The sequence below is a fragment of the Cavia porcellus genome, unplaced genomic scaffold, assembly GCF_034190915.1.
Source record: "Cavia porcellus strain 051 isolate PalLab524CR breed Dunkin Hartley unplaced genomic scaffold, mCavPor4.1 scaffold_13, whole genome shotgun sequence".
NCBI lineage: Eukaryota > Metazoa > Chordata > Mammalia > Rodentia > Caviidae > Cavia > Cavia porcellus.
Window position 1 is genome coordinate 41,361,737 of NW_026947496.1, and position 26,097 is coordinate 41,387,833.

A 26,097-nucleotide genomic window follows, 5' to 3' on the forward strand; every position below is an offset into this window, starting at 1 on the left:
CAACCCCGAGGCTTATGTCAGCTCCTGGAAGAGTGTCCTTCCCAGTGTGACCAAATAATCAGATCTCATATCCTGTCCTTTATGACTGCTTCACTCCTTGATTTGGGAAGGTGGCCAAGCCTGGTTTTTTGGGACTCTTGGAGACCTGGCTTTTGCCCTACAACTCTAAAAAAAGTTCTGTATGTTTGTATGTAATAACTTGAGTTTTACCTCTTGGTCCTTGAACCCTACAATGTTTATCATCTGACTCATTACTGAACAATACTGCTTGTCTGCTTAAGAATAAAGAATTGAACACAAATATGAAAACAGTTGTGTGTCTATGTTTAAATACCTTTTGTGTAAGATTAGTGGTTCGTAATACGTGTATTTAGAGTTCTTAGAAAATGGACAATTCAGTTATATCCTAACACAAGAGATGTGGAAGTCATACTATACACATAAGTCAATTTTGATGTAACAATCTATTAACAATGGAAACAGGAAGCCAATTTATAATAAGCACAGTAAGCATGAATTTGGAAAGATTGGGTTGTACAGCCAAAGACTGAGTAAAGCATGTGCTGTCATGCAGAAAACATAAACCTAGCTTTTCCTTGAAACTCAGTTTTTCTTTTTTCCTACGTCCTAACTTAGAAGAAGACAATTTTTGATAGTGTCCCACCACAAAAGACCATAGCATGATTTCATAAAGACAGTTATTTCAAATGCTTTAATATTTTTCTCAAAGTTTTACTATTATACAAGTATTTTCTTCAGTGATGTTCCAGTGGACTGTCTGGAGCCTCTGTGTCTACTTCTTTAGCCAAAATGTCTTTTATTATTGCACTTGCCATGTTGATCTGTATTTGTTTTATATGCTCAAAGTCTGAGTCAGAGAAAGACACCATTCTATCACTTTGCTGCCTGGTATATTGCCATCACTCAATCAATACTAATTGCTCTTATAATGATCACTTGCTTTAATCATCATTATTATCCTACACCACAATACAGTGCTTGTTGCAGTCAAGATCTATTTTTGAAATAATTTCACATTTCAGGTAAAGAATTATTTAGAAACAAACACATAGTTTTAGTTTCCTTTAAAACAAAAGAAAAGGAATATGCTCCCATGCTTATCTTGAAAGCAAAACAGTACAAAAGCTTTCAAGTTTTCTGAAGAGGCAATTGTAAGCAAAAGATTCTCTTTCATGTCTATTTTGATTAGAGCTGACATAGCTGGCCAAGAAAGCTAAGGTTGTGACCAGAGAGTGTAATACATATTTGGCCTAGCACTTCCCTAAGTCATAGTGAGAAGCTGTGCACTGTGAAAATTATTAAGTCAGGAATTAAAAATAATTCCAGATACATGTTTTCATTCACCAAGGAAATAAAGGTGCAATGTTAAAAAAAATTTTTATTACCTAAAATAAAATATTCCAGGTAGAACACACTGAATTTAAAATAGTAACTATGACCTCCTTCATTTGGAAATTTAATTCTAGGTACTATGTAACAAAATAATTTATAACACCAGATATATACTGCATTCACAAAGAATAGACAGAAACCTTTTATATACTATAAAAAGTCAGTATAAATCTATCTGTAAGTTTATTTCAATTGAAAACAGAAAGATGAAACTGGGTGTGGTGGCACATGCCTCTCATCCCAGGTCTCTGGGAGGACAACACAGCAAGACTGCAAGTTTGAGACCAGCCTGACCAATGCAATAATTTAGCAAGACCCTATCTCTAAAAAAAAAGTTAGTGCTTAGTGTAAAGGCATTAGGCTTAAAAACTAAAACTAAAATAAAAAATAAAAATAAAGGTGAACAAGCAGCACTTGAGGATGCCAAGCTTACCTGAAAAAAAGATACTAACTAGCTATAAAGCTTTAAAAAAGAATATTAACAATAACTTATGGTTTTATCTTCCAAGTATGCTATGTATTTTTCTCCAACTCCAAGAGGAAACCAATGAATGCGACATTTAGCTTATGCACACTGATTACAAGCAAGCATCCAGGTGAATGTAGCTCTACACTCTACCTATATAGCATATGTTTCCAGGAAGAGCCTACGTTGGACTCATTGATTAATTAGGTTACTTTAACTGTACTACTTTATTTGCAGCATAATATAGACTTATGTATTCTCTAGAGCCTGGCATTGATCAAAGGCAATGGTGGCAAACCTATGGCATGCATGCTACAGTAGGCCATTTGTTATCATCAAAAGGTTTAAAAAATTCACCATCACTCACCTAATGCATTAGGTTATTCATTTTAGGCACAAAAGCTAATGCAAGAGAGTAAAGGGCATAAAAAGACCAAAAGGTACTATGAAGTTTTCACATACATGCCAGGTAACTCTTAAATTTTAACCCCTAAATGTCCACCAATAATAATGTAAATTCAGAAATTGTGGTGTATATTCACAGTAAAATACAAAGAAGTGATGGGCACTAAGAGTTTGCAACTGCATAAATAATGGGGCAAACACACATCTCACATGAAGTGAAGGAAGTCACCAAGGAGTAGAGAGTGCATGCAAGATTCCATTAATAAAGAAAAGAAAATGACCTAATACACATTGTTAGAATCAGGTAATAGTGGGTTAACAGGTAATAGTGGCCTAGTCCAGAAAAGGACTGACAACAGACAATGGTCTCTTTTGGCTGGTTGCAAAACTATGTTTCTTTTGTGAAAGCTCATTGAGCAGTACACTAACACGTCATGGCACTGAATCCTCATAATCATTTCTCATACTGCTTGTGGTACTTTCTATTATGATCATGCCCTCCAGTCACTTGTCCCCAGCTGGTAGCCTGTGATGTTTCCACTCTTTGTGGTAAAATACCTGCCGCCATGTTGCTGCTGCACTTGACCACATGAGTAGTTTGGGTGCTGAAAAAGGTGCAAATGATTTACAATTCCTATTCATGCAGAAGGCATCAATACGATCTTGTGAATCTACTTGACCTTTTTCCTCTTCTCCTCTCCTGCCACAAGACCCATGTGTCTCAGATCAGGGCTATTCCTTCAGTCTGAGTCCCAGAATAAAAGGACACATTGAGAGCTGGGAAGATACACAGTTTGGACTCAGATCCTTTTTATCTGGGAAGAGCTTCAGCCTGAAACAGACCCATAGCCAATACATGGTCTTCATGTAAAATGAAGAAAACATATATTGTTGAGTGCCACTACTATCTGAGTATTGTTAGGTAGCCCAGAGAAGCAAACTAATACAAAACTTGGTACTGGAAATAGGATGCCAATAAAACAAGAAGCTAAAGATTCAAGATTGGCTTCAGGGTCAGACAAAAAGTGGAAAATAAAATCTATTGTTAGGCCTAAGAAGATCTGACAACTAAGCAATAGTGAAACATTTGGTAAAACTCTCTCTGTGATAATTAGAAAGAAATAAATAATATACTCAATTAACTCACAGCTTTGATTGGAGGACATTTTTGCAATAAAATGCTATTAGCAGGATTGGAGATGTTAGTTATAATAGTTGTAAATAAAATACCACAAGAAATATGAACTCAGATAAAAATAAACCTGCTTACAAAAATAAATAAAGGAAAAATAAAATTGTTTTAAAAGTCCAGAGAATTTCAAGACTGGGAAAATACGAAAATAAAAAAGTCTTAGAAACAAAAAGAATTAGCATTCAAATTAGGATATGAGGTTAAGCAAACAGCAATTCAGGGGTATGGTGCTTATATCTTTCCTTAAGTGCCTTTATTTTAAGTGACTATCAGAAATGTATTTCACTGGGAAAAGGTAAATTGAGGAAAATGAAGTATGGCATTGTCTTATAGAAGCCTGATAAATTCACAAAATGACAATTAAGGAGAGGAAAGGAGAATGTGAGAAGTGGGAGAGAGGGGACAAGAGGGGAGGATGGAGAATTAATTAAGCCAAGGTTAGCCTTAATTAAGCCAAACTGCTACCACAAGAGATCCCAAGCAACCTATGGTTTGTCAACTTCCTGTGAGAACAAGCTAATTAAATTTCTCAGCACCCAATGAAGACATATCCCTGAATAACCCATTTCAGTTGGGACCAACCACAGTGATGACCACTTGGCTTCAGAGGGAGGAAAACTTTCAACATTTCCCATCAAAACTTAGTGAATTTCCTATCAACCAGTGTTCTGGTGATTCCCATTCTTCCTTTCCTTCTGGGTGCAGAAGCATTTATTGTGATTATTCTGCCTTTTTTCCTTCAGGGTGGTGAGCAAGACACAGTTATAGATATACAGATAACTTGGTTTTTTTAGTTCATAGATCCCCAGATCGAGTGGCGTAACATCTGAACCCAATATAGACATATTAGTCAAATTTACATTTCAAGTCACAAGCAGCTTTTTATAGTTTTCTCCTTTGAAAGAATGAGTTTAATTTGTAATTGGAAGACAAGTAAATATTTGTGATTAAGAGAGAAGGCAATGGCAAGTCATACTACGTTCCACAAATTTTCAATTCATAGTTCTTTAAGAGGATTTTACATTGTACTACCATGGAGAGATTATAAATGGTGCTGCAAACTATTTTTGACCTTTTATTCATAATCATAAACTATGGAACTGACAGCTCTTGCTATTAAGCTATGTCCCCAGACTTTCGCTGGACTGGGCTTCATAACCTCCTCCGTTCAATAGAGTAATAACCAGTGTGACACAAGCCGAGATGTAATAGGGTCCTAAACTCTGGGGCTAGCCTCTTCCTGCTCTTTAAACTCTGTCCTCAGATGAGCAACTCTGGGCTATCCTAATGACTGATGACAAAGTCATGGTGTAGCAACTCCCTTCCCCTAGCTGACAACCAGCCAAGCACCAGATGCATCAATGAGGCCACATGGGAACAGCCAGCTGAATATGAACACACAGAGACTGGCTCACTCAGTTTCACTGTGGTTTCACTCAGGAAAGAGCTACCTAGCTCACCTAGGGTGACAACCAGAACAACAGTGAACTGTATACATTATTTTTGCTTTAGGTTTATTATGCATCCAAATCTGACTTAGTGACTTAACTTCCCCCCCGAGAGCTGGCTTGCATATCTTCCCATGAACTCTGATTGTGAATCTTGTTACCTTCTTCACAAAGGGAAAGTGAGAGGGCATCAATTATGACTCCACCAGTTCTTCCTGCCTTCCATTGTTGAGAAAGTTGATATGCACTAAATTGGAGCTGCTTTCTTAGCCTTAGTTTCCAAAGATAAAGAAATGGGAAATCTAGAGTATGGACCAGAAAAACAGGGTACCTCCATCCTGCATGTAATATGGGAAAATTATCATTGTGTGCCATTGAACATTGGAAGGTTTTCTTCAGCAAATTCATTGGATATATCAATTTTTGGATAGCCAATAATATCTGTTTTATGTCATAAATGAATAGAAACTCAGAGAAGTGAGTAGGTAACCTAAGATTTAGTGAATGTTATAAACAGGACTCAAGTCTAACTCTTTCTAATTTTATAACACATGATTTTTGCTATTCACACCTAAAAATAGAAACTCATGAAAACTACACTGAAATTAGTTGCATGGATAAATAAATGGATAATTTAATAAAAACATTTTTATAGTTTGTGCCTGCATCTCACTCAATTTTCAACTGAAGTCAATCAATCAACAATTTTCTAAAAATCTGTTGAGAAATTATAGTTCTCAGTGAAAATGGAATATTAAAGAATTTTTTATGTTGGATGATTTTTTTCAGCCAGGAAGTCTGTTTATATAATTAATACGTAGTAAGCTCTTGCTGTCTTATTTCCCCACTGCTTGCTCCATGAACCACTCTTCTGTAGACAAAAAAGAAGGTTCACCTTCTCTAATTGCATTGCTTCTGATAGTCAGGCACATTGAGGTTACAGAGAAAGTAAGATCCATAGTAAAGAGTGGACTCTATCACACCATTTAGAACATCTTACTGCATTAAAATCTATTCTGTACTATGCAAGTTCTCAAGACATAGCTGTTAGGTTAAGTTACCAATTTCACGGGATGATTTTATTGTCTGAAAAAAGTTCAAGAGAAACTGGGCACAAAATAAATGTTTTTTTAGTGATATAAAAATGGAAAATGGAGAATAACTTGATTTGGTTCAACAGATATGGATCAAGCAGCTGAACTGTTAAACACAGGCATTGTATGAGATGTGTATACAGAAACTAGCACATTTCTTATTTCAAAAATCCTTAGAGTACAATGGACCTGAAAGTAACAGACACCCTCAGTGCAGTAAGTAAGTGCTATGCTGCACGTTTGCTGTCCATGTGCAGCAGAGTTACAGGTGCAGCAGGTGAAGGGTTCTGAGAGAAAGCAGGCCTGGTGAAGAGCAGAGGAAGTGGGACATGGAACACAGCAGATTAAACTTGTAATGACACTTGCTCTTTTTCCTCCCATGAAGATTGCCATTTGTGCTGGCTTACTGTTATCCTCAAAGCATAGTATTGCCACAGCAATAGCAGCAAACAAATTACTCTAATACGGTCCTCAATCAAGAGCAAAGTATTTTCCAATAAATTAGTTCATTTTCCCCATAACACTGTCCCATGAAGTAGGAAAAAGTATTATTGTTATGCTTATCCCACAATCCCTCCTGGATAAGATTTATTGCACAAATCTTCCCAGTATGTGACAGCACTAGAACTTAAAATCAAGTTTGCAGATTCTACAGTCCCACATCAATTCAGCCATACCTTCTTGTGAACAAATATTATGAGGCTAGACTGACATGCATGGCATTCAAATACTTTCCAGAAATTGCTTTTCCAATTCCTTAAGGTTCAATCTACAATGGCATTATTGAAGGCATTTTCTTTGTTAATAACTGATGATGTGGTAATAGTAAATACAGCCTGAGGGTATAGTGATGAGCAGACAAAACCCTTCCCCTAATAGAGCTCATATCCTTATGGGCACAGTGGAAGATCATTAAGATAAGTAATAAATGTAGCAAAAAAAGTTTGGTACATGCTAAAGAAAACAAATGGAAACAATCAACAGTGAGATGATAGAGTTTCTATAGTGATTTGTAGCTTTCCCTTAACTATGTAGTATATTCATGTGAATATACAAATGTGTATATAAACATACATACATATGCACATATATGTACATATATATATATATGTGTATACACAATTATGTTAAATATTTCACCTAATTCAATAACATGAGCATTTGACAAGTGGAACTCTACTACAGGGAATTTTTCTGTATTTTAAATATATGTGCACTACAGAGTTGACATAAAATTCAAAGTCTTAAATCAATCTAAGCTACTTATTTCTTAAGATTTTTAGATTCTGTGAGAAGAAATGCATGTATATTTTATTTTTATGTAGTCACAGCTCTGAATCAGTTAATATATGCCCATCATTAAAATATTCATCAGCATGAAGTGCTTATTTCCTATAAAACCCTCTGCAATCAGGCCAACCACTTAATTGACATGTTTCTGTTTCCACTTGAACAGGCCAAAAAAGGAAGCCTTTCACAGGATACAGAAAAAGTTGAGCAATTAAAATTCTTATGGAAAGTTAAATTATCCAGAAGTAACCAAACATTTCCATAGCACAGTGTGGCAGGCAAGTCATCCATAAAACATGGCAAATGTCTATAGCCTCAAAAAGTAAAAACCAGAAGTTATCCAGAAACCCTGCTGTGGGTATCAGTAGCTTTAGGTAAATCAATTCTCTCTCCAATTTTCTTAGATTTTTATGGTGCTGTATTAGGGAAATAATGAGTATTGCTAAGAGATTGTGAGTGTGTGTATGTGTGTGTGTGTGTGTGTGTGTTTGTGAGAGAGAGAGACAGAGAGAGAGAGAGAGAGATTACTTAATAGAATGAAGACTCTAAACCTCAGATATACACAGTACTCATTTGCAAAGTTAAAAAATTGTCAGGCAGCTAGATTTGACCCCAAAGATTCTGGTTCAGAAATATCTTTATGTTTCAGTGGATTCTAACTTTCATTCAAGGTTGAGAAACGCTTTCTACTGTCTTGCACTAAGAAATAACTGTTCAAAGGCATAGAAAACCCTCGGCATTGACCAAAAAATAGGCAAATAATTCAGATTTATCTATTATGTCCTTGCATTTAAGGACATTCTGTTCATATTCCGCAGAAGTACCTATCTTCTGAGAAAGAAAATCACTGGACTAACCAGAAGAGAACATCTTACTAAACTTGATCTTAGCCAAAAGCGCAAAGAGACACAAGAGAATCTTTAGTAAACTTGGTTACCCCAGACTAAAGTCCACATATATTCTATGTCCATATACTTGTATGTATGCGTACATGTGAATGCAAATGTTTTGTGTTCATGTAAAGTATATGTACACTATATATGCCTTTTATTCTAAGATAGCTTCAATTTTAAATAATATTCTCCTTTGTCCCTTAAAACCATTGTTTTATTAAAGAGACTGTCGTTCTTCCAGTGAACCTGCTTGGCTCCTTTATCAAAAATAAGGTGGTTGAGTGTGTTCGTAGTTGTGGTTGTATCTTCTAATCTATTCCACTGATCTTCAGCTCTGTTTTGATTCCAATACCATGTTGATTTTACTACTGTTGCTTTGTAGTATAACTTCAAGTCAGGGATTGTGATGCCTCCTGCTTTGTCTTTGCTGCTTAGAATTGCCTTTGCGATTCTAGGTCTCTTCTGGTTCCAGATGAAATTTAGGAGTGATTTCTCTAGATCTATAAGGTATGTTGATGGTATTTCTATTGGGATTGCATTGAATCTGTATAACAGTTTTGGGAGAATGGCCATTTTCACAATGTTTTGTTTTGTTTTGTTTTGTAGTTCTGTATTGCGTGTACCCTTACGCCGCTTTGGTTTGTTTTGTGTTTTTCTCTTTTTCCTCTTAAATAAAAAAAAAAAAAAAAACATTGTTTTAGTCACTTTTCTGTCATTGAAACATAATGCCTGACACAACAATTTAAAGAAAGAAAAGTCTATTTTTGCTTAGTTTCAGTCATGGTTGACTGGATCTAAAGCAGAAATGACCTCATAGAGAGACATAGCAGAGGAGAACTGCTAGTGTCACGGCAGCCAGAAAGCATGCAACAGAGGGAGAAGCTGGGGAGGGAAATGTACTCTTCCAGGTCAAGAGCCCAGGGAACCACTCTTCCAACCAGATCCTGTCTCCTAACAGTACATTCAGCCTGGAATTAATCCAATGGGGATATAGCACTTCCATGGTCCAATCATCTTCCAAAAGTCCCCCCTGTGGACACACAGGTGTTTTGGCAACATTCTAGATCTACCACATACCCACCATTAACTATTTTTCCCTCTACATTATTATTATATAGGAAAACCAGCCACAAAAGTTCTGTTCTGGTCAAACCAGTGTCTTGATTTTTAGTTCAGAAACCAGTGTCTTGATTTTTGGTGAGAAAGCATGCTCCCTATACCTAGATATCTTTGTTAAGATGAATGAACCACAAAGAATTTTGAGATAGTTTTTTGAAGACTGTGAGCTGAGATAAAGATTTTTTTAATCAAGAATACAAGAACTTTCATCCTTTTCTGTCATCCAAAAAAGCTTGTGATTGACTATTACCTGCTAGATATGGTGCAAAGTTAAATCAGTCGACCAGTGGAGGCAGTAATACCTGTTTGTAATTTGAAGCAAAAAAAATCTAATTGGAGTGCTTGCTCTCAGGAATTTGGAGATCAGATCAAGAGAAAGTAGAAGTCTGTCTAACATCCTCTGTTCTTAGTCACTTAGACAGCATGGCTTTGACAATGACGCCCAAACTGGAGGTCTTAGTATTACAGAGAAAAGGAAAGAAAACTCAGACAATATAAACACATTTTTTAAAATAAATCTGCTTACAATTTTCATCAGTGTTAACTATATTCTAGACAGAACCAGAAGACTATAAGGCCAAGATTTGACTAGAACGTGGATACAAAATTATAAAACTTACTTTGAGATAACTGGAGTGCTATTCAAGAAAGTTTGCAATCTGTGCAGTATTAACATGGTCACCTGTCCAGTTCCCACTTTGTACTTTATTGATTGAGAAAGCTAAGGAGAAGTGAAGTGAATTGCCATAGTAGCACAGCCATTAGCAAACAGCTTCAGTCTGCCTGGCCCTCCTTTCTGCGGGATTCTCTGAAGTGCAGCTGTGATTCAAACTTTTTCTGTTTTTCACCTTACACCTCCTTACATGTTGCTTTCATTGTTTTGGTTTTTGGTTTTGGTTTTTTGTTTTTGTTTTTTTTTTTGTTTTGTTTTTTTGTACTGGGATCAAACTTATGACCTTGCGCTTGCCAGGCAGGCACTCGTGCCACTGAATTAAACCCCATCCCCTACTTGTATATTTTTATAGTTCCAATTCTTCTCAGTACTGCACAAATCTATACCCTTACCCTAGTCTCTTTGTAAGGATCTTACACATATGTGATCCTTCAATTAGTTCAATTTTTGACAGGCTAGTTAGCATAAAGCATTCACTACATTGTTTCCAAGTTCAGCAGAACAATCAACCTTATTACAAAGCTAGAACTATCGGAATCATTTTAGTAGTCTTCCCTAGTTCCCAGTATTCAGTCACCAAGCTATTTGTGTGATTCGTATGCTTCCTTCATTTTACTTCCATGGAAATTACCTTGATGGAGAGCCTCATGACCTCCTTCATGGCTGCTGAAGTCCTCCTGATGTTTGTTTCCTTTCTTCTTCTAATTAATCCTCCACATTATAAAGCCAAATATTTTTTAAAAGCTGTACAGTATTGCTGATCTCAAATGTACAGATAAAAAGCAAGTGAGAACTGGACAGAATAGAGGGAACTTTTGGATCACTTAGGGACGCAGCCTTCTAGAATGATATTTGACAACTGGGAATACATTCACTGGTCGATAACAGTGCCCGGGAAATAAAAGCTTAATATAAGAACATGACAGATATGGAAATCACATTAAGTGAAGAAGACAATCTAGGAGGAAACATCACAGAAAGGCAAGATAGTCGCCTTCAAATATTCAAATGTGTGTGATATAGAAAAAGAATCACATATACTCTGAGTAGTGTCAGAGGATGCTACTACCAGTATCAATAAGTGAGAGTTATTGATTATGCTCTGAGAATTTTGATCTGATCCATAAAATCACACACTATTTGGACAATACCAGCTTTGAAACCTTGGATGAGGGCCCCTGTTTAAGACACAAGGTGTTCTCCCAGCAGCATTGGATGGGGTCTGAACAGGAACAGAGGAGAGATGGAGTTAGAAGATATGGAGAGTTCCTCCCCATTATAACATGTTTAATTGCATTTTATCATAAATATTCAGAGGAACTCATGGATAGTATGTGTTGTCTTCCATCAAGTTAACTTTTCTGAAACTGGCTTTATCATATCAGCAAAACTTTCCCTAGCTAAAGAAATTCTCCTCCCCAGACTTGTTCACTAAAGTAGTAAATGTTACATTCAATTACAGCAAAGCTGCTTTTCCCTTGTATTTTAATCATATGACAAATTAGGTTGAATTTGCATTTACACAGCATTTTATGATGTAAGCTTCCTAATAACACTGCAGTCTGGCACCACAGTGAATTGCTTTATTCCTAATGGTTCATCAGTTCTGAGATCTAGTATTTGATCTTGCTTTATTAACTTCCCCAACTATATTCTATACCTAATTTTTCCCTGAAATGAACATTATTGATTTACTTATTAAATATTGTCTGCCTACTGTGAATTTTTCACATAAGCACTATGATGAATCCTATTTAAAAGTAATGATTATCTGCAACACAATGCCTGAAATGGTAGTTTTATGAAGAGAGTTTGAATAGATTTGAACTAAATACAAAATATAAAAACCATCCTGGACTTTCTTCATGAAAGCTTATACACTGATTCCATCTCCTTGAGAAAAAGAGCAATCAATAAGTGATTATATTCTTAAAATAAATTACATTTCAGGTTTTGTTCTGTCCAAAGCAGTTAAGAAAAGATGATTACTGCAGGTTAAGTCTGAGGGCAAAAAAAGAAACCTGATAAGTTATCTGTAATATCTGAGGAGATATTTCAGAATAACATTAAAAGCCAGCAGTAAAATGATTATATCTTTACTAAACAGTATGTTCTTTCTCAAAAGACATTGCAAACTAAATCTAACCCCATGTGAAACCAAAAAGTAAAGACAGTTCTAGAATTTTCCTTTCCTGTAGGGCAGGCACTCATGTCCTAGAGTCTGGACTATCCCAGGATTCTCCTGGTGTTCCCAATATAAAGAATCTTCACTGATGCCTGTACTCTACAGACTCCTTTGATCTCCTCATCAATCCCTCATGCCTCCAATGAGGTGGCTCCCTTTGTCAGCTATTGCTGTAGTATAGACCTCTCAAACCCCAAATTTTACAGTAATATCTAGTTATTTTTTTCTCATGAGACTATGAACTCCCCAGCTGGTAGATTATAAGACATGAGATTTTTACTTACTACCTTGGCCTCCTGCACATATACCAGAAGACAAAATTTAAGATAACTTTCATTTTGTAAGATACAGGCCTGCTATTAAACAGTTGAAAAGGGCTATAAAAGAAGATTAGATTTTTTTTTTCTGTACTCACTGGCAACTACATTCTTCAGGAAGGGATTGCAAGGGGATCATAGGCTGAGTAACTCTCGAAAATGAAAAATGAAAAAAATAAACATGGGAGTTGCAAGGAGCTGGCATGAGCTCTGTACAAAGACCCCTGGTTCAGTTCCCAATACCAAAAACTGAAACATCTCAAGCAGATACCACTTCTCCTCCTGCCCCGACTGAAAGTCCAAGTGCGCTGCTTTCAGGATTCCAGGCTTGTGACAGTGTGTGTGTGTGTGTGTATTATGTGTGTGTCTACCAATTGAAAATTCAGGGGAGATCCTCTTATTTTATTAAAATAACAGTGATCAAATTGAGAGATAAGCAACACAGATTTATATGGGGTTATTCAGAGCAAGCTCATATAAAGAGAATTAATAATTAAAATATTTAAAGAGCACTCACATAAAAGGAAAAGGGGCAGAAAAGACAATAGTCAAAGCTACTAACTAGTAATTAGAAGAAATATAAATAGTGGATGACACTTAAAAGATGAATAATTTTTACAAAATAAAATAAAATAGAGATCTTTTGCTTATCATATTCTCAAATATTCTGAAGACTAACATAATATGGTAAAAAAACAAAAATCAGGAGAAAGGTATATGGCTACAGTCTTTATGAAAGGCAACTTAGCAATATTTATTAACATTTTTAGTTACACAATTTTACCATTAAATTCTCTACTAATGGGCAATGTACCTCTGTTCAAAGATATTTTTGTGGAGGCACTGTTACATAACCAAGGAAATCTAGAGGTAATACAATGTCTACAAGCCATAGATAAAATGGCTCAAACCTCAGTTTCAAGTGCTTTTCCTAACTCAAAACTAAATACTATCTATGAACAAAACTGAAGCAGCACTAAGATTGGGGAGAGGTAGGACATAAACAGGAGCAGACAGGTACCTAAAGCATGGAAATCTGGAGAGATGTGCCAAAATGGAGAAGCCTGCATGTTGTACGTGGGTAGACAAGAGGAATGAGACCCTTTGTACAAGCGGAGAGGCTGGGAGCAGACATGATTTATCCAGTTTTAGGAGAAGCATCAGGAGAAAGGGGTTGAAATACAACCTGTCTGTCTGGGTGATGTTTGAGAAATGACACATTCTCTTGTTTCTATTTTCCCAATGAAACAGGAAGTGAAGCTACAGAGGAAAGCTTCACTGAGCTCAGGAGCAGAGCCTAGAGGCCTAGACAGAAGGAAAGGAAGAGCGTCCTGGGAAAACAGAAAATAACATGGGACTGGGAAATGCGTGATTTTTCTGTGTACCTTTCGGAAGATGAGAATCTTTTGAGGTTACCGTTGCTGAATTTGAATGCAACCTGTTTGCCTGGGTAAATGTTCCATCCTAGCATCATCAGCCACATCAGGAGTCAATGTTGAATCCCATCCAGAGAAAGGAGGTAAAACCAGGGACCTGCAGATGGTGAAAGATGTTCAGAGCACAATTGCCACAAAGAATCATTCCACGTTTACTAAGAGAAGAATAAAGAAAAGATATGAATTTGTGAAGGATGAGAGCCGGGCATCTGGAAAGCTTCCTTGGTTTTCCCTAACCCAGAAAATTTTTCTCCTCCAACAAAACTCATTTGCTTTAGAAAGAGCACATAAATGTTGGGGCCATTTTTCTTCTCATTTTGGTATTGACAGAATTTTATGCACATCTCGTTAGTACTCTTCACATTGTTTTAATTATTCTCATATCCTTCTGCTTTGTTTATTACACAAAGGGCATCCTAAAGACAGGAAAAATGTTTAGTACCCTCTGCACTTTAATCTCTGTCCACTACATGTCAAGCATTTTGTAAGTAAGTATTGGTTAGAAAAGTAGGTATAAGACAAGGATAAAGACAAGGAGAGAACAAATATCCATGGATCCTAAATGGGGGTGGGGGAGAAAGAGAAAGGAGGGAAAGAAGGGGGAGAGAAAAGGAAGGGGGAACACAGTCCATAGAGCTGTCCTAAATAAACAGTAAATAATATAGACAAATCATCAGCTTTCTGTGGATTTGCTTTGCAGCTACATCCTGTCCCCCACAACCCCATTATCATTCATGATATACCAGGTTATGCCTGTTGTATCAGAGGTAACAAACCCCTGAATTATTAGGGATTCAGAGCAAAGGCATAGTTCCTTTGCAAAGTTAAAGTTACGGTTACTTGCCATCAGTGGGGAGCATTCTGCTCTACATGCTGTCTCAGCGCTCATGGTGACTGAGACTTCCCTGATCAGCTACTCTTGAAAGAGGGAAAGAGCAGAGGGTCCCAGAAGAGTTTCTCTACTCCTCTGCCCACTGTGCCCCACACAGAATTATCCACAGAATCCTGCCTATGTCAAGATGAATGAGGAATAAGTATCAGAGAACACATTCAAGGAGCACTAGACACCTCCTCCAATTGCGGCCTCTTGTAGTTTTCAGCTAGCTGCCATTTATCCACTGCCGAGGAATGAAGCATTAGGAGAAGAATGCTTTGGCAGTTTAAGTGCAAGCCTTCTTAGAAGTTATTTGCATGATAAAATAAAGGGTTTGTGATTTTTAAAAATTTAATTAAAAGTCATTTTTTCCTGCAGAAAAACAAGATTCCTCAATGGAGGAATGACAGGATAAGGACTTTGCAAATTGTGGGACCAAAAAGCTTCCCCTTAAAACATACTATCCAGCATCAACTGCATCTCATGCCTGCTTGTAAATTGCCCACTTATGGATATGTGAGACAATTAATATGGTAAAATATAAAGGCAACAAAGAAACACAAATCAAGTTATGATGCAAATACCAAATGAAAATCTCATTTCATACTACCTTATATCTGAGGATCACATCCTTTCATGAACATTAACCAATTAGTTTATCCAGCACCTCTATAAGATATCAATTATTAGGAGCTATGCAATTAATGTGCAGGAGGAGGAAAGCATTCAGCAAAAGCCCAGGCAGCGTGAAATTAGGGCCTTCGGTAGAAGAGGAATGCAATTCCTAATCCTTTCAAGAGGGTACTGAGCAAAAGCATCTTAGTTATCAAAGACTCAGAAAAGATGCAGCTAATCTCCAAGCAATTCTGTTACATGAAAGCGTATTTTAAGTTTAGGGATCATAAAAGAGGAAATACTATCTTTTAAGAACAGAATGGATGTATCTTGTGCTTTTCATACACATTTCTCCCATACTTGAGTACCATCTATTAGTCTTTATTCTGAGACCACTGGGAAAATGGCAATTTTCTTGGACCAGACTAACTGGAAGAAAGTTTCAATTTCAGCACCTGCCCTTTTTAAATCCGTCTTTCTTTCCCCATTTTACCCCTTTATCTCCTGCCCTCTCTTGCTTTTTGGGAACCCAGGGTTTACTGAAGTCTTTTTGATGTTATGCCACCCCACAATGCAGTAGAGAAAGGCAGAGGAACCTACAGAGGGTAATGAAAGGTGATAGGACACCGGGGATGGCCCCCATGGGAATATCAGTTACACCTGGAAGTGGGGTGACCAGCAGGGAAGGTGCTTGAGCCTGATTCTGCAAATATGAGGAGGCACTGAAAGCTTCAGCCAGGGAAGTGATAGTCTCAATCTGGCATGGAATGCTACATTTTGATGGACAGTGGTATCAGGCATGTGTAAGATCTGTGAAGGTTAAGTGAAATCAGACATGTGAGGTTAAATATCTCAAGGTCTCTCTTATATGAGAAACTAGAAATATAAGTAAATTAAAGTGAAAAATAAAAGAAGACAATAGGAAGCTAGATCTTTTGCAATAGAAAAAAGGACCAAGAGATGAAAGGAAAAGGGACATAAAAAGAACTAAAATGTGTTATGTACATGTATCCACTCCCCATAATAGATGTACTCACTATGTATGGAGGCAAACATGTACTAATTAAAAAATTTTAAATTAAAACAAAATCTGTGATTCTAACCCCAGCAGATAGGATAAAGGCTAGACTGAATACAATGGAAGAAGGATGCAAAAAAACAGGAGAATTAGGCACTGCCCAAAGTAGACCCCAAGGGTGTATCCTTAGGTGTGTGTTCAAAGGATCAAAGTCAGAAAATAAGGCTGCAAGAAAAAGCCTAGGATTTTTTTCCTGGGCAATTAGATAGAGGGAGGAACTAATTAAAAAATGAAAAAAGACACAGTTCAATTTCCACTTCTTTGAGGTTTTTTGTGCTGTCTAGTCAGATTTAATTACATCTGCTCTCCTTTCACAGCTGTATGCTAGTATCTGCATGCTAGTATTTATCTCATTTCCCTGGAATTATGGTTGGTTTTCATACACCCAATGCTAACAGCATATTGTAACTCGATCTGTTATTTCTACTGCCTGTTTTCCTCCTGCACCACCTAGCTCAGGCCTTCCAGCAGGGACCACTGAGAAATGAAGTTCAAGGAGCATGTTTGACAGAGTGACTCTCCTGAGATCAGAAAGAGTCATCACCATGATGACATTTTCAAAACCTGACCTCTTAGGTTAAAGACACCTATCTATAATGTTTAGGTATAGGGAACCATTTAGAAATTACCCTGAGAGAATATTTTATGCACTCATGTATACACCTCTTATATATATAATTTATAAGTGTAAATGATTTTGCTGCCCATTTGTTTTGATGGTATGTATCCTTCCAGCAGTGCCTGGGAAACCCCAAGGGTGTAACAGTGATTGATGTTTAGGTTCAGAGTTTCAATGAGTAAGAAAGTAATTTTCCAATTAGATCAGAGTTCTGCAAATAGAATTATCTCCCTCATGCTATTCATTTTACAAGTGCAAAAATATATATTTGTGAATCCTATTGTGAATTTAAAATAAGAATGGCAAATTTATATTTGAAACTCAAATACTGAAAAATCCTGCATGTTATTATTGTATGAATATAATCTAAATATTGTCCACAATTTTTCTTTAATGTATCCATTTTTTTTACTCCAGAAATATTTTGTAAAATATTTTTAACTATATGATCTAGGCAAATCCTCATGACTTACTGCTTACTCCTCCCCCCCAAAAAAAACATTAAATAACATGTATAGTGGGCTGTATTACTTAATCAACAAATAAATTAGAGAAATGTTGAATCCGAAATGCAATAAAAGGTATTAGCACATTTGGTACAGTTCTTGCTTTCTGGAAACAGCTACATTTTGCAAAAAGTAGACCTTCTCCACCCTATCTGCCTTTCAGCACAATAATGGTGTCACAAGGACATTTTTGCTCCTCCATGGTACTGAGGACAGTCCATGTAGCTGACCCACAGTCACAATGAGCAATTTTAAAAAAGGTTTATCATTATCCTGACAAAATGCAATGTAGGTGTACATGATTCATTTTTTAATAATGTAGTCAGGAAATAAAGGAAGCAGGGCAAATGATTATGCCAGCGCTCACGTCCCTGTGATATTAATTACTCAGGACACTTGCGTGACATGCTGTTCATTTGTTCCTCACTGCGAGCTATCTTATCTCCACTCAGAACCGCTGATTAGTGGAGGCAGCCTCCAGACATTCTTAGACGTTCTTCAATCCCTCATTGTTCGTAACGGTGGCGAAAAATAGCAGATGTTGCCTTTCCCTACCACGGGCTGCATTCAAAATGGTGACATTTTTTACCCTTGCTTTTCCTCCTCCCTTCCTTTTTTCCTTCCTTCCTTGTTTCTCTCCTTTTCCCCTCCCCTCTCTCCCTCCTCTGCTCCTTTCCTTTTTGCCTTTCATTGTTATTTTTCCTGGACCCTTTTACAAATGCCCCTGAGTGGAATCTCAGTTTGGGGTCAACCTTAGGACAGTGCCATCCTTTAGAATTTTTGCCCTTCTCCTTTCTAGAAGACAGCCTCAATATTCTTCAACTTGTCCCATGTGTAACTACAAGTAACACTGAAAGTCATTGTTTTAAATGATCATCAGTACTCCTGTTCCCTCTCCATGAGAACATTTATATTTTCTTTGTAGTATATTCTGAAGATTAAAAAGAATGCCTATGGAACAGTCAGAACAATACCTTAGTTCAGATAAATCCTCAGTGCTTGAGATTGTTACCTATTATCTTAAATCATCTGATTAGGTAAAAATGTATTCATTTTTATGTTGCATTTGTAAAATCATCATTACCGGCAATGTTTATGACAATCAATTTAACTAGATATTCTGCTGAGATCCTCAGCTCTGTGTAGTAAAACAGACTAATTGATTGCATATAACAAGTGCAATAAATTACCTATTTGGCCCCTAACATTTGTAATCCACTCTAGACTGTGTACCAGACATGTGAATCAGCATGGTTTCCTTACCCAAGACACAGACTCTGGATCCAGATGAGTTGTGCTCAAATCTCAATTCCACTACCCTACTTTGCTTTGGAAAAAATAACAGCATGGGCCTCAATTCGTCATTTATAAATTGGAGATAATCACAGTACTCAATTTTGTGGAGTTATTTTGAAGATGGAATGGTTCACCACGACAAATATGCATAATGTGCAGACAGCAGAGCTGGCCATACATAAGAGAATTTTGTTCTACCTATTATTTTGTTTTCAAAAAAGCTGTAAGCCATGGTGGTCCTCATAAATGTGGTTTCAGGCTGTATACAGAGTTCATTCTCCCTCCTATTTACACAAAGTCTCTTGTGCCAGATGGGAACCAAACAGAAATGGTAGTGTGACTGCAGATCTCTAACTCCTCTCTTATTTCCTCTTGAGAAAAATACACCAAGAAAAGCATGAAAGCTAAATGAGGAAAAGGTTTTAATTCCAAAGTCCTATTCCAGAATGACATTCATAAGTCAAGGGCTCTATATTTTTAGCTGCATAGTGATTCAAGGATTCAGGAAATTTCCTGCCCTTAGAGAGGTACATGTACAGTTAAGCAGGTTGCACCTGCCCATGGAGACCTGGCAGAAGTGGCAGGGGCTGTGGGACTGCTCCCCATAACCCACTAGAGTAGATGCTCCAGCTCCGATCTGCAGCTGACTGGTGAGAGGCACATGAGGGGATGAGGATTCTGCACAAATGTAATTTGAAGTAGAAGACTGAAACTATGATCAGTAACATATCTTTTGATGCATAGTTATACATTAAGTTGATAACTATAATTTAGAACTTGTAATAAACATAGCAATCACAATAAGTTAAACCAAGAGCCCTGAATAGAAACAATTATATATTATAAAGGAGATATAGGAATTCCTACTTTTAAAGAGAATAAAACAAAACAAACAGAACAGAACAAAGCAGATCAGAACAAAACAATGTAAGCAACACAGGATTTCAAAACAAAATAACAGGTAATCAACAGTGGCTACCACAATAATATCTCTTCCAAATAGTTTTCTTCCAAATAGTTGTCCATATCTTCACAGACAATGAATCAAACAAAACAAAATAGTATAAAACTAATGAAAACAAATAATGAAAGCATTGCAGGTCTTTAAAATCAGACAATGGAAAAATGGACAATGGCTACCATAATGTCTCTTGTTCTCCTCAGAATAGCTGTCCATACCTTCACAAATATTGAAATTAAATAACAGAAAACAGATTAAAACCAGTCAAAACAAACAATAAAAGCATTGTTGGATTTCAAAATGAGATGATAGAAAATTTACAATGGCTACGATAATGTCTCATTTTCTTCAAAGTAGCTGTTCATACTATCACACATAATGGAATCATCTATTGTAAATTCTTTAGGCAAAGTTCTAGGCATATATAAGGCTACACATGCACACCCATCCTTTCTGTATTACAGGGGAAAAAAACAAAATACAAGAAAAGTAAGAAACAAAAGAGGCGAACAAAAAACAGTAACACAGAGACCAAAACAATAACAATATAATCTTTCAAAACAAGGTGGTAGGAACATAACTAATGTTGTTCTTTTGCATAGTTATCTTAAAAAGAGTTGCTCAGATTACCAGATGTAATTATTCAAAATTGAGCTAATCCTATGAATGCTAACTGTTTTGTTCCAAGAAGTAATAGAACTAGTAGTTCAATCATCTTACCTATCTTAAGTATATATATATTTACAATTTTTTTCTTTTCCCCTCCTCTTTTCCTTTTCCCTATCTGAATTATTTTTCTCTTTTGAACAATTTCTTAACCTTTCACATTGTTTATTGAATATTGCATATCTTACTTACTCTTTCAGTTTCTTACACTGGGATGACAATACAGTATTTACATATGTGAGTCTGATTTGTATGGTCTCAAGTCACATCCATTCACTTATTTTGTTTTCTTTTTTTTTTTTTTTTTTTTTTTGTCTTTTTCCTTTTCATTGGTACCGGGGATCGAACTCACGACTGCCTGCTTGCAAGGCAGGTGCTTATGCCGCTGAGCTAAATCTCCAGCCCCCACATCGATTTACTTATAAAAGCCTCAATATGATCCTTCTTTATAGCTGAGTATACTCCATTGTATAAAAATACTACATCTTTTTTATCCATTCCTCAGTTGATGGACATTTAGGTTGTTTCCAAGATCTGGCTTTTACAAATTGTGCTGCTATAAACATGGGGGCACATATATCACTATTTTTAGTTTTCTGCATATGAAAAGCCAGTTTTTCAAGTACTACTCATTAAAGAGGCTATTTTTCTTCCAGTGAGCATGTTTAGCCCCTTTGTCAAAGATAAGATGGCTGAATGTGTTTGTAGCTGTGGCTGTAATCTATTCCTCTAATCTATCCTCTAATCTATTCCACTGATCTTTATTCCAATAAAATGCTGATTTTATCATAGTAACTTTGTAGTATAACTTCAAGTCAGGAATTGTGATGCCTCCTGCTTTGCCTTTGTTGTCCAGAATTGTCTTCGCTATTTTACTTCTTTTCTGGTTCCAGATTTATTTTAAGAATGTTTTTTTCCTGTTCTGTGAGAAATTTTAGTGGTATTTTGATCAGGATTGTATTAAATCTGTATAACAATTTTGGGCGAATGGTCATTTTCACAGTGTTTGTTCTTCCTATCCATGAATTTCTTTCCATTTTCTGAGATCCTCTTCGATTTCTTTTTTCAAAGTACTATAATTTTCCTAAATAGATCTTTTACTTCCTTTATTATAATGATTCCTAAGGTTTTTTTGTTTGTTTCTTTGTTTGTTTGGATACTATTCTGAAGGATGTAGCTTCTCTTATTTCTCTCTCAGTGAGTTTGTTGTTTATGTACAAGAATGCTATTGTTAAGACAAAAAAAAAAAGAAATTTAAACGATTCGATCCCCAGTACCAATAAAAAGGAAAAAGACAAAAAAAAGAATGCTATTGTTTTTTGAGTGTTGACCTTGTATCCAGCTATATGGCTAAATTCACTTATTAACTCTAATAGTCTTTTGATGGAGTTTTTGGGGTCTCCTAGGTAAAGTATATGTTATCTGCAAATAATGATAATTTAAATTCTTCCTTTGCTATTCCTACTCCTTTTATTTCTTTCTCTTGTCTAGTTACTTTAGCTAATGTTTCCAAAACTACACTGAATATGAGTGGTGATAATGGACATCCTTGTCTTATTCCTGAATTTAGAGTGAAAGCTTTCAGTTTTTGACCATTTAGTATGATTCTGGCTGTTGGTTTGTCATAGATGGCTTTTATCAGATTGAGGTAGAGACTATATATTCTGATTTTCTGTAGGGTTCTTATAAATGAGTTTTGGATCTTACCAAAAGCTTTTCTGCATCCATTGTAATGATCACATATGCTGTATTATGTTTATTGATTTATGTATATTGAACCATCCTTGCATTCCTGGGATGAATCCTATTTGGTTATGATGTATAATCTTCTTGATGACTTGCTGCATTCTGTTTGCCAGCATTTTATTGAGGTTTTTTGCACCTATGTTCAGTAGGGAGACTGGCCTATAGTTCTCTTTTTTGGCTCAGACTTTCTCTGGTTTTGCTATTAGAGTGATACTTAAAAGAATGAGTCAGGGAGAATTGCTTCCCTTTCAATTTCACTGAAGAAGAGTTTGAGGAGTGTTAGAACTAAGTTTTCCTTAAATTTCTTGTAGAATTCCACAGTGAATCCATCTAGGCCTGGACTCTTCTTTGTTGGTAAGGTCTTAATTACATTTTCAATTTCATTCACTGAAATTGGGTTATTCAGTAGTTTTACATCTTCTTGACCCAGCTTTGGTAATTTATATGAACTTAGGAATCTGTCCATTTCTTCTGTGTTATCAAACCTATGAGAGTAAAGATTTTAAAGGTAAGTATTGATGATCTTCTGTATTTCCACAGGTCTATAGTGATTTGGCATTTTTCAATCCTTATTGCACGAACTTAAGCTTTTTCTTTCCATTTTTTATTAAAGTTGGCTAAGGCTTTATCAACTTTATTTATTCTTTCAGAGAACCAACTCTTTGATCCACTATTTCTTTTTATTGTTTTCTTAGTCTGTATTGCATTGATTTCTGTTCTGATCTTTATAATTTCCTTCATTTTTTGGGCTTTGAGCTTGACTTGCTCTTCTTTTCCTAGATGTTTGAGGTGTAACATCAGGCTATTTATTTGTGTTCATTCTGTTTTTCCTTATGTGGGAATTCACTGCAATAAATTTCCCTCTGAGGACTTCTTTCATTGTATCCCACAGGTTCCAGTATGTTGTACTTGTATTTTCATTTGCTTGTAGGTATTGTTTAATTTATTTTTTAATTTCCTCTGGGACTTACTGATTGTTCAAGAATATATTGTATATCCTCACTTTTGTAAAACAAATAGTAAAAACTGTGTGCTTTATTACTGACAGAATATGGAGACATATTTTGGAAGTATAAAAACTTGACCACATCAAAGAAGTAGAAAATGATTTAAAAATTATCATTATAGTAAGCTTTGGCCTTTTCCTCCTACCTAAATTCATGGTTCTAATGAAGTTAAAATTGCAAGAATAATTAATGAAAAAATAAATAAAACCTTCAGAATTGTTATCATCCTAGGACTTCTATTCAGATTTATTTAAAGACCACAAACTACAAATCAGAATTTTAAAAAAACTTGAAGATATATTTGAGATGTAACTCAAATGTATGTATGTATATATATATATATATATATATATATATATATATATATAGAGAGAGAGAGAGAGAGAGAGAGAGAGAGACAGACAGACAGACAGACAGACAGACAGAAAGACATATCAAAAGAAAGCCGTAAATTTCCAATTTGAGTGGGAAAATTTAAATTTCTGCCTTTAAAAATTAGACCTGACCACAGGGAGCCCCATCCTTCCATGACAGAAGTCTACACAGTTGATTAACTGTCCAGACGCCTGCCTCGCGTCCTGGCCTCACACTTCACCCAGGACATGTATCAGCTGATGTCATACATAATTTCTTCCCATGTTATTTGGCAGCTGCTGCAGGTACCTGAGGCAGAGAGCACTGCAGAATACAAAATGATTCTCAGATATTTAAATGTGCTTTTCACACTGTGTCTATGTCTCAAAAAAAAATAGTTTCTATACTATCTTTTTACATGCACAATTAGCTACATTAAATAATATCAACATACTTTTAATTTGTCATCTTCTGAATGTGGATAATGAGACTAGAAGGTCCATATTAGCCTAGTGCATATTTGAGTGGCTACTTAATAAAACAGTACAAGTTCCTCAAAGATCAGGGCAAGATTACAACTGTAATTTAGTCAGAGCTCACAGCCTCCTGGGATTTTTAGTGATATTTCCAAAGTATTCTCATGAAGTAATATTCAGTAGATGACATACATGTCAATACAATTTGCAATTTAAGTCTTCAGGCAAAATAAGAATTCTGTCTGAAAGATCTATGTGAATTCTTAGGATAGTTTCTCAGCTTTCAGTAAGAACACATGTCTTAGAAGCTTCTGAGTTATAATAACCAACTAACATACTCCCAGGGTTTTTAATTCAATTTTTTTCTAGCTTGTGTGTGCTTTTTAAACCTCAGAAATGAGAAATATGATTGTGTAGTTTCCTATAAAAACAAAACTTCATCATTCTCTGTTCATATGTATACGGTATGTAAGAAAGGACAAGAGAATATCTGTAAACTTATTTTTAAAGGAAGAAACAAGTTCAAGCAACAATTAGGGTTTAACAGTCTACTCTCTCCTGGAGAGATAGATCACAAATTAAGAAAATAATGAAAATAACTTATAATCTTGTTTCTGAATTCATACATTTGTCAGGAAATGTTTGTAAAGTGAACAAGGAGGAATATTTGTGATGCTCAATCATTATTTAAGTAGCCAGTCATTACAGAGAAATGTTTCTGAAAATGAATACAAAGGAAGCTTAGCATACTGTCTTTGATAGCAGCATTTATTAGACGTGAGGTACAAGAAAAATTGAGCATAATACGTGGAATACCCTTTAGCACACCACAAGATGACAGGAATTTTTTAGCTATTGATTCAAAGCCATCCTAACTTTTCAAGTTAATTCTGTAAATGTTATTGTTATTTCTACAAATAATATTCTTTTAAATAGCCTAGAAAAAAAAGAATGGCAGTTAATAAATATAAAATAAAACTTCTTTTGTGAATGTCATCAACTAGGATTTTATATGGATGATCACCCATGGATCTATAAATTTCTTATAATCATGACAGCCAGAAATAGGAAATGGCCTTGACCTATACACATATGTAAAATTTACAGATACACCACTTTCTTCTGCAATCCATTACCTGAAACATTTTTCAAAGCAGTAACATTTTGTTTTTTATTTGTTTTTGAGGGGAAAGTGCAAAGGAAAGAGTTCACATTATCTCTTTGTTTACTAAACGAAAGCATCTAGTTTGCTCCTGGAAATGGTCATGCTAACTGCTCCAAAAGAAGACCACCACATTCAAATGAAAGCACACTAAAAAATAAAATGCAATGTTTAGACAAAAAAGTCAGAATGACATTTCTAAAATCATTTACCATACAGCACTTAGTAAAATATAAACTATGTGGACTAACAATTTGGAGAAAAAGTATTTATTCAAGAAGATAAATTAATATATCCAACTTCTCAGTGATCTGATGTGAGACAGTAACGTCATTTACAACTTAGAGGATCTGAAGAAATGGGCAATGATCATATTCCTTATCATCCCTCTCAAAGATTCAAAGTCTTTATCGAGATCTTCAAAGAAGCTGATTAGAAAAAATAAACTGGAACTCCTGAAAAATTGTGTATCAGAACTACTCAGTATTTCTAGTCAACAGTTATTTGTGATCACTAAAGACAAGTCAGACCTACACCTTTGCTCAAATAATGATTTGAGCTGTCTTTGTATAGACATTGGCTTCAGGAAAACCTGCAAGACAAAGCTATTCATGAGAAGTACTACTTCTATTTTTATGTAAGTAAATATTAAGCTGAAGAGGATATCAGAAAATGAAAAGATATATCTTACTCTTTGATAGGAAGTACTAACATAGTGAAAATGGCCATACTCCCAAAACTGCTACACAGATTTAATACAATCTTAATCAAAATACTATTAGCATACTTTGGAAATCTAGGGAGTA

General features: G+C 35.7%; 1 long non-coding RNA gene across 1 annotated transcript in view; it reads right to left on the minus strand.

The window, feature by feature from the left end:
* The window catches only part of LOC134478546 (uncharacterized), a 364,684-nt gene that overhangs the window by 20,556 nt on the left and 318,031 nt on the right, over positions 1–26,097 (minus strand). The window lies entirely within an intron of this gene.